A 10,847-nucleotide genomic window follows, 5' to 3' on the forward strand; every position below is an offset into this window, starting at 1 on the left:
TGGCACTGGAGGAACCCAGGTATAGTTTTTCAACCCCAAGCCTTTAGCAGAAATGCCATGCTCTCTCCATCAGTAGGCGTCCCCATACCTGAATTACGAGTCACTCTGGCTTTTTTCTTTTTTTTTTTTCAAAACACAATAACATGTAGTTAAGTGGTGGAAGGCGTTGCTGGGGACTAGTTTGAGAGAATCCCGTGTTCTTTGCGTGGAGGAAACCCATCTGCGGTGAGGTTTGGCTTTGCCACGGTGACACAGCCCGGAAAGGATGGAGAGCTTATGTACCTACCCCATTGCCCAAGAGCTTGTTAGGTTGTTAGCTTGCTACATAGCTGAAGGCTTAAAAACATGCGTGTGTGTGTGTGTGTGTGTGTTTATTTGACACATACATATATATTCCCATAGAATGAAGTTTACCATTTAATTGTAAACTGCACAGGGGTCACTGATGAAGAACCAATATATGACCAATATATATATATATATATATATATATATATATATATATATATATATATATATATAGTTAAACGTGGTGTACTGGTGGCTTAGATCTATAATCCTAGCTACTCTGAGGACTGAGATTTGAGGATTACAATTCAAAGCCAGCCAAGGACAGGAAAATCCTATCTCCAGTTAACTACCAAAACCGGAGTAGAGTGATGGCTCCAGTGGGAGAATGCTAATCTTGAACAAAAACAAACAATCAGCTTGGGGGTGGGGGGTGCTGGGAATATGGCTTAGTGGCAGTGAGCTTGCCTAGCATGTATGAAGCCCTGGATTCAATTCCTCAGGACTACATTCATAGAAAAAAAAAAAAAAAAAGCAGAAGTGGTGCTGTGGCTCAAGAGGTAGAGTGTTAGCCTTGAGCATGTGGCAACTTCAAGTCTCTCTGGCCTCAGCTTCTAATTCACCAAACAAGGATGTAAAATGATGATGATGATGATGAAGAAGACAAAGATGTTAATGATCATGATGAAGTGATAAGCTATTCATTCACTGATAGATTCAACAACTGAATAAGATAAAGGCCTTGGCTCCATCCCCCAAAAGACTAGAACTTTAGTAAAGAACAATCAGAAAGTAAAGAAACAGCCAAGATGGAGCTGGAAGTATAGTTCAAAAAGTGCTAGAGTTCCAGACTACTACATATGAGGGCTTGAGTTCAAACCCCAGGTCTGGAGGGGGGGAGAGAGAGATATTACCAAGTAATATTTCTAGGGATTAAAAATGAAGTTAGAATAACGAGGGGGAGTTTTGTTGTTGTTGTTGTTGTCGTCATAGTTGTTGTTGTTAAAGTCAGGTTCTGGACACTGTCCCTGAGCTTCTTTTGCTCAAAGCTAGCACTCTATCACTTGAGCCACAGCAAAACTTTTAGTTCTTGTAATTAATTGGAAATAAGAGTTTCAAAGACTTTTCTACCCAGGCTGGATTTGAACCCTGATCCTCAGATCTCAGCCTCTTGAATAGCTAGGGCTACAGGTATGAGCCACTGGCACACAGCATAAAATCTTGAATTTAAACAAAATGTTTCTTTTTCTAATAAAATATTCTTAGTAGCTTGCCTACATCTTCTGTAAGACTTGAACTCATGATGTTGTTAGGAAAATGGAGGAGAAAGGAAGGAAACAGGCCGGACTCTATCCTCCACAGGCCAGGACTGTTTATTGAGATAGAGTAGCAGCTAGGGACACAGTCTTCTTGTGGACTTGTGTCCCTAAGCTGGGACAAGAGCTGGGGTTTTGGGGGTCTGAGCAAAGAGGCAGAGGCTAACACAAAAGCCACTAGGTAATGGGAGATGGTAGTTTTTCTGTTGGGCCCACAATGCAATGTTTATAGCTGGACTTAGATATCTTCCTCGGCTGCAGTCAAGCAGTCTACACTTACATCCTGCCTGGTATCTGTATGCACCTAGGAAAATAGGGTCTGGGGGTTAATCTTTCAGGGGACAGAGCCCAGGCCCAGAGTTCAAGCCCCACAACCGACCACAATTAAATAAATAAAAAGATTTGATTTCTCTTTTCCGAGTCTAAAGTTTCAGAGTCAGCCTGTCAATTCAGAGAAGTCTGTGCCCTGAGTCCCGATCTGTTTACAAAACTTTGTGAAGTTTCTATTTCCCAGATGTGGCACTGATTTCCCTGGTGTGATGTTCAAATTCCTATCCCACTTAAAACATTCCTCCCCCCCTAACTTCTGTCCCCCCAATTCCGGAATCCCATATGATGTGACTCATAACCTTCCTCTAAATTTCACCCAGACCTGCCCACTGCTGCCGCCTCTTATTTCCAATTGGAGCACCCCAACAAGTCTGTGCCTCCAATAAAACTTAGAGCCCCTGTTGCTTGCTTGCCTCTCATTTCTTTTTCTTCTTTCTTTCTTTCTTTTTTTGCCAGTCCTGAAGCTTGAACTCAGGGCCTGGTCACTGTCCTTGGACACTTTTTGCTCAAGGCTAAGACTCTGCCACTTGAGCCACAGCACCACTTCTGGCTTTTTCTGTGTATGTGGTACCAAGGATTCGAACCCATGGCTCCATGCATGCTAAGTGAACACTCTACCACTAAGCTACACTCCCAGCCTCTGTCTCTCATTTCTTACAATTAGGCACTACTGGCTCAAATAATAGAACATAAACCTTGAGTCAAAAAGCTAAGGGGCAATGGCTAGGCTCTGAGTTCAAACCCCAGTACCAACACATACACACACACACACACACACACACACACACACACACACACACACACAAAGTGAGAATCTTGTCCCTTCTTAGATCTTACAACTAGCTCATCAGTCATAGCCCCCTTCCATACATCCTTTATGATGGGGACTTGAATTCAGGGCCCTGGCATTGTCCCTGAGCTTTTTCTCAACCACTAGGTAAGCCTAGTTTCTGTCCAGGCTGGCTTCTAACCACAGTCCTCAGATCTCAGCCTCCTTAGTAGCTAGGATTACAGGTGTGAGCCATAGGTGCCCAGCTCAACCTGCTTTATTCACTCATTCAATGCACATATGCCAAGCAGAGCAATGCCAGTGTCCCAGGCTTTGGGAGGCAAAGCAGAATCTACACTGGGACATGCCAGCGCTCATTCCATCAGCTTCCAGGAGATGCCTGCAGACCCTTGCAGCAATTCATTCTGCCAGCAGGGGGCAGACGCTGCCCAACTTGGGTTCACTACTGACAGACCTGCTCAGATCAAACAGAACCAAACCTGAGCTAGCTTGCTTGCTTTCTTTCTTTTCTTTCTTTCTTTCTTTCTTTCTTTCTTTCTTTCTTTCTTTCTTTCCTTCTTTCTTTCTTTCTGTCAGATCTGGAGCTTTAGCTTAGGGCCTGGGCATTGTCCCTAAATGTTTTTTACTCAAGGCTTGCACACTTGAGCCACCGCTCTATTTCTTGTTTTTTTGGTGCTTAATTGGAGTCAAGAATCTCACTAGCTTCCCTAGCCCGGCTGACTTTGAACCACAGTTCTCAGATCTCATCCTCCTAAGTAGTTAGAATTATAGATCTGAGCCACCAATTCCTGGCTGTGATTTTTTTTTTTTTTTTTTTTTGCCAGTGCTGGGGCTTGAACTCATGGCCTGGGCACTGTCTCTGAGCTTCTTTTGCTCAAGGTTAGCACTCTACCACTTGAGCCACAGTGCCACTTCCAGCTTTTTCTATGTATGTGGTATGGTACTGAGGAATTAAATCCAGGGCTTCATGCATGCTAGGCAAACACTCTACCACACAGCCACATTCCCTGGAAATACACTTTTATGTGTCCCTCCTAGATATTAAGGACAACTGATTTAAACCTTTAGGAAGACATTGAATGTGTTACAAGTGAGTCTATATGACAGGTACACCCATAAACTTCCTGTCGGTAAACCCCACAACCACCAGCCTCTCCACATCCATATTCTAAATATCTTAATTTCACTTGTGGGGAAACTGAGGTAAAAAGGAACTTGCCCTGGTTTCCTGAATGGAAATCCCTTCTGGTAGGAACTATAAAGAGCCCAATGTGTTTGGGGAGGTCGCCAGATCTCAAGGGCCAGGGAGGGGGGGAGTTTATTTTTAGCAGCCTGGAGTGTGTGCTCTCAGCCTTATTTAGACATCAGGCCACAGGGTGAGCAGGAGTGGGGGGGAGCAGGAGAAGGAAGCCCCTTGGCCCTCCCTGGCTCCTCTTATGTCCCTGCCCACCCCCTTATCATGCTTTCTTATGGGGGGGGGTTCCCTGGTGGGTGTAAATAGCTAGCCCTTGCCTGCAATTAGTGTTGTCCTGTCCCACTGATTAGTTTGCTTGCTTCCCCACCTCCTCCTGATCTTCACCTTCTACCATAGTTGAACAGAGAATGGAAATCTAGGGTGGCAGAATATTGAGACTCAGGTTAAGAGAGTTCCAGAGGTCTCAGTTCAAATCTCAGAGATTTGAACACCCAAGTGGTTTGATTTTCTTGGTACCTGAGGGGTGGCTTCTGCTACTGATTCTTCTTCTTCTCCCCCCCTCCTCCTCCTCCTTTCTTTTTTGTTTTTGTTTTTGTTTTTATGTTTGTGTTTGTATGTGCCAATGCTGGGGTTTGAACTCAGGGCCTCGCACTCTCACGGCTTTTTCACTCTAAGCTGGAGCTCTCTTACTCAAGCCACGCCACACTTCTGGCTTTCTGCTGGTTAATTAGACCTAAACGTTAAATTTTTATCTGCCCAGCCTGGCTTCCATTCGTGAGCCTTAGATCTCAGCCTCCTGAGTAGCTAGTATTCCAGATGTGAGCCACGAACATCTGGCAAAAATGCATCTTTGCTTTTACTCCCTTGGTTTTCCCCCACACCCACCATCCTAAGGGCTTTTATAAATATAGTGCAAATGGTAACACATAACTCACAAAGAACGACATCAGTGTCTCCCGTCTGTCACCCTAGCTACTTAGGAGACTGAGATCTGAGAATCAAGGTTCCATGCCAGCCCAGGCACAAATGTCTGTGAGACCCATCTGCAATGAACCACTGGAAAACTGGAAGTGGGGCTGTGGCTCAGGTGGTAGGGCTGTAGCCTTAAGCAGAAGAGCTCAGGGACAGTGCCCAGGACCAGAGTTCAAGCCTCACGAGAGACAAAAAAAAAAAAAAAAAAAAAAAAAGGACTTAGGGGAATTCATGGGCTAATGATAATGAGATTATCAATAAATTGATCCATAGATAGATTTGCAATTTAACACCCTATTAGACAGTGATAAAAGCTGAGGAAATCAACCTATGATAGAGGGCCTTTGGACCTCCCTCACTCTAGCGTCTTCTCTCTCCCCCACCCCCAGTCTGCTCTACTACAATCTCCAGTCCTGGTGGTCTGACTCACCACAACTCAAGAAACAATGCAACGAGCCAAGCAATGGTGGACTCAAACCCTGAGCCAAAATTAAGCTTTCTTTCTAGAAGCTGATTTTTCACACGATTTTGTCACAATGAGAAAGAGCAAACCAATATAGACTTTTGACCACGTGCCATTCAGGAGACTGAGCTCTGAGGATCATGGTTCAAAGCCAGCCCAGGCAGGAAAGCCCATGAGACTCTGATCCCCAGTGAACCACCAGAAAACCAGAAGTGATGCTGTAGTTCTCGTGATCGAGTGCTAGGAGCCAGGAGTGTGGCCTAGTAAGTGCCTGCCTAGCATGCATGAAGCCCTGGGTTCGATTCCTCAGTACCACATACACAGAATAAAGCAGGAAGTGACACTGTGGCTCACGTGGTAGAGTGTTCATCGTAAGCAAAGGAAGCTCAGGGATAATGCCCAGGCCCTGAATTCAAACCCCAGGACTGGCAAAAAGAAAAAAAAAATAATAATGGTCCTTTCTCCCAAGCAGCTGAACCCCCATTCAAGGACTGAGTCACCCATTGCTGGTTCTTGGTCCCTGGAAGCTTGAAGGATGCCACCTGCCTCCTTCAAACACTCCTGACTTGATGGTACCTTGAGATAGGAAGAGGAAGGGAAAGAGCCACGTGGTACCAACACATGCCTCACACCTGTAATCTTAGCTACTCAGGAGGCTGAGACCCAAAGATTGAAGTTTAAAACCAGCCAAGGGCAGGGAAAGAGACTCTTAAATCTTCAATGAACCACTCCAAAAGTCAGGAGTGGAGCTGTGGCTCACATACTAGAGCATTCGCCTTGATTGAGCACAAAAACTCAGAGTCAGTGATTAGGACTTGTGTTCAAGCCCCAGGCAGGACTGGCACAAAAGGAAACAGGGAAGGGTAGGGGTGAGGGGTTGGGGGAGAGCTGGCCAGGGGTTTGATCAGAAGAAGTAATCTCCCTGGGTTGCCTGAAGTTGGCATTCAAGCTATCCAGGCCCAAATAGACCGCCATTCCCATTCCATGCAGCTGTTTCTTTAAGAAGTTGGGGGGGTGGGGGGCTGGACCCAGCTACTGTCCTTGGAGCCTACCCAAGGCTCTGATTTAAAAGGTATCTCTATGTGTTCAAAAAGAAATAAAAATAAAAACCAAAATGTGTTGTCACCCAAGGCCCTGGTAACCACAACACTGAGACTAGAGGAGGAAACTGCTTCCCCGCCTACCCCACACCCCACACCCTACACTGGGCCTGGAGCCCCACCGTAATTACCAGATTAGATCAGGCCAGGAGCTCAACCTGAAGGACAGGGCCCCTGAACTGGACACGGGTGTCTTTGAGGAGCCTCAGTTTCCTCCTAAATCATTCTAGAAGGTGAGGGCTTCTGGGGTCCATGCTCCTCTTCTGGACCCCCGCCCCATCACCTTCAATAACCCTCATCTGACCTTGAGCAATAGTGGGTGGAGGCCTGTCACAAAGTCTAACCACACGCCCTGTCATGCTAGCTACTCAGGAGACGGAGCTCTGAGGATCATGGTTCAAAGCCAGCCCAGGCAGGAAACTCCATGAGACTCTGATCTCCAGTGAACCACTAGAAAACCAAAAGTGGCACTGTGGCTCAAAGTAACAGAACGCTAGCCTTGAGTTGAAGAGTTCAGGGACAGTGCCCAGGCGCAGAGTTCAAGACCTATGACTACCAAAAAAGAACAGAAAAAAATCCTGTGGCCCTAACCCAAATGCTCTTCCTGTGATGTGGATGAGAGAACCCCTACTTAATCTACAGAACCCAAGCTCATCTCTCATCCCTACCAAGGACACTATCCCTTTACCCTTCACTGTCTGTGCCAGAATTAGCCATGCCTTCTGTTCCTGCAGTGTTTTTCCATATCCCCTGATGGGTCATTTGCCTATCTGCTCCGGATGCAACGCAATCGCCTCCAAATATTTCACTTAGCTCAAGTAATAGTAGTGTGTGTGTGTGTGTGTGTGTGTGTGTGTGTGTGTGCGCGCCGGGGCCAGCTGGCAGCAAACCAGGGTTCGCGGATTGGGATTCCTGAAATAGGGGCAAGGACTAGGAAAAAATAGAAGAGAGACAAACAGATGGAGTTCGGGAGGACTACAGCCCAAGTCAGCAGTCCAAGAAGACTGTGAGCTCCAGACTCCCGCCTAAGACTCTCCCATTTATTTTAAGTTCCGACCTTAAATACTCTTCTTAAAACTAGGGAGTTGCCAGAGGCTACATTCATACAAAATAGTAAACAAATCACATATAGGATAATTGAGAAAGGATTAACATTGCTTAAAGTCATCATGATAAGAACTGATTGACATAGCTTAAAGTCATCCTGATAAGAGCTGATTGGCATTGCTTAAAGTCATCATGATAAGAGTTACTTCCTTGTGTAGGTCCAAGGTCAGGTCCAAGGTCATTGACCCCACAGTCGGTCCCCAACATGTGTGTACATGCATGCATATTTGTGTGATAGAGGGAAACATGGAGAAAGACAGAAAGTATGCTATTTTCCATTTAAATATGAAAATGTTCCAGCTTCTGTTGAAAAAAAAAATTGAGACATCAGATCCTGAGGCACTAGTGGCTTACACCTGTAATCCTAACCCCTCAGGAGGCTCAGATCTGAGGACCAAGGTTCAAAGCCAGCCTGGGCAGGAAAGTCTATGAGACATTTATCACCCATGAACCATCACCAAAAAAAAAAAAGCTGACATAACGCTGTGGCTGAAGTGATGGAGGGCTAGCCTTGAGGACAAAAGCTCAGGGACAATGCCCAGACCTAGAATGTACACACATAAAATTGATATATCCTGAGGTTGGGAGTTTAGCCTAGTGGTAGAGTGCTTGCCTAGCATACATGAAGACCCGGGTTCGATTCCTCCGTACCACATATATAGAAAAAAGCTGGAAATGGTGCTGAGGCTCAAATGGTAGAGCTCTAGCCTTGAGAAAGTTGAAGGACAGTGCTCAGGCCCTGAGCTCAAGCCCAGGACTGGCAAAAAAAAAAAAATTGATATATCCTGGCAACTTCGGCCCCTCTTTACCTCTCATGCCCCTCTGGATTCTTTCTTTTTTTTTTTTTTTTGCCAGTCCTGGGCTTGAGCTCAGGGCCTGAGCACTGTCCTTGGACTTTCTCAAGGCTAGAGCTCTACCTCTTGAGCCTCAGCACCACTTCCGGCTTTTTTCTATGTATGTGGTGCCGAGGAATTGAACCTGGGTCTTCATGCATGCTAGGCAAGCACTTTAACCACTAGGCCAAACTCCCGGCCCTCTCATGCCCCTCTGCTATAGCAAATCCCAGTATTTTTTTCTGCACTGTTCTCCCCATCTCATTTTGACCTTCTCATTACAGGATCCACCCAGCATTACAGATATTTGAGGATTTTTTTTTTTTATGGACAGTCCTGGGGCTTGAACTCAGGGCCTAAACACTGTCATTAGACTTTCTCAAGGCTAGAGTTCTATCACTTCAGCCAAAGTACCACTTCCGGCTTTTTCTAGGTGGTACCAAGGAATTGAACTGGGGTCTTCAAACATGCTAGGCAAGCACTGTACCACTAGGCCAAACTCCCAGCCCAGACATTTGAGTTGTTGTTTTGGTTTGGTTTGGTTTGGTTTTTGTTGTTGTTGTTGTTTTTTAAATAAGATTTCTGGGTGCTGGTGGCTCACACTGCTAGCTACTCAGGAGGCTGAGATCTGAGGACTGTGGTTCAAGTATAACAGGGACAGGAAAATCCATGAGATACTAATCTCCAATTGACCACCAAAAAAACTGGAAGTGGAGCTGTGGCTGAACTGGCTCAGCACCAGCCTGGAGGGAAAAAGCTAAGCAAGAACTTGAGGCCCTAAGCTCAAGTCCCAGAACTGTGTGTGAATGCATGCTCATATGCAAACACACACACACACACACACACACACACACACACACACACACACAGAGTGAATGTGATCAAAATGCACTGTGTGCATAGAAATGTCAGAATAAAACAAATACCCTACTATGAACAATTTACTATGAACCAATGGTTTTTTTAATGGAAGAACCCATCTCTGATTAATGCATAGCTACTCTCCACACAGTTTGTATGTGTGTGGTACGGGCACCCATCTCTATTACACTTCCTTTTTTCTTTTTTTCTTTCTTTTTTTCCTTTTTTTTTTTTGGCCAGTCCCTGTGTTGAACTCAGGACCTGAGCCCTGTCCTTGGGCTTTCTCAAGGCTAGAGCTCTACCACTTGAGCCAACAGTACCACTTCTGGTTTTTTTCTATGCATGTGGTACTGAGGAATTGAACCCGGGTCTAGGCAAGCACTCCACCACTAGGCCACACTCCTGGCCCTCTATTATTTCCCTTTCACTTTTAAACCTTGGTTCTTGTTATTTTGTTTTTCCCTAGATTGCACAAATGAAAAAAACACAGGGCACTTGTCTTCCTGGGACTGGTTTATCTCTCCAGTTCCATTCATTTTTTATCCCCAGCAAATGTCATAATTGCACTCTTGTTAACAGCTGTGTAGTATTCCATTGCGTATACATCAATAGACCACGTTTATCCACTCACAGATTGATGGGCACCTAGTTTAATTTCATAATTAGATATTATTAGTATTGTAACCACCCTCCTCCTCCTCCTCCTCCTCCTCCTTCTTCTTCTTCCTCGGACTTGGAACTCAGGGCCTGGACACTGGCCCTAAGCTTCTTTTGCTCAAGGCTAGTGCTGTACCATTTGAGCCACAACACCATTTCTGGCTTTCTTCTGTGTATATGGTACTGAGAGATCACCCACTCTACCATTAAGCCACGCTCCAGGTCTATTTGTATTATTATTTTCTTGATGACTTCCATCAAGAGACAGTGAGACAGACTCTCAACTGTCATTGAGAGTTACATTTTTCTTAGTAGCTAAGGGTATTTTTTTCCCCTGTGCATTTGTACTTATTCATTTGCCAAATGCTTGTTCACTTCATTTACCCTTTTCGCATGGGCTGCCCGGGGACCCTGTCCTACCTGAAGTTCTATGCAGTTTGCACATGAGGAAATTATTCTTTTGTCATAATAGCTAATCTCTGCATAATTCTTTCCCATCTTTTCCCCACTAAGCCTTCTTATCAAAACTTTTCCCCTTTGTACACAACCCAGGCACAACACAAATTCCTCTGGGCCTTAACTTCCTACTGGCCCCACCCTTCCCTGTCTTGACTCAATATTCTTCTCTCTCCCAATTACCTCTCCCAGCTCCTCCTCCTCTCCTAAGATAGAGGTAGACAGGTAATGACTTCCCCATGGCTGGAAACATTCAACTCTGGCTGCCTAACCCCTAAAGGGAAATGACACAGAGGGGATTTGTATCAGTCAAGGGTTCTCAGTGGCAGACAATGGAAGCCAGGCTCTAGCTTCCACCCCAGGCTGAGATGCGGGAATTCCTTTGGCATGAATGTGTTTTAGTTTTCAGTGATTCCTCCAGGAAGTCTTCCCTGACCCATCCCCATCCTCCTTAGTTGCTTCTTTCCACATATGCATGC

The sequence above is a fragment of the Megascapheus bottae genome, chromosome 29, assembly GCF_031878675.1.
Source record: "Megascapheus bottae isolate mThoBot1 chromosome 29, mThoBot2.hap1, whole genome shotgun sequence".
In the NCBI taxonomy this organism is placed as follows: domain Eukaryota; kingdom Metazoa; phylum Chordata; class Mammalia; order Rodentia; family Geomyidae; genus Megascapheus; species Megascapheus bottae.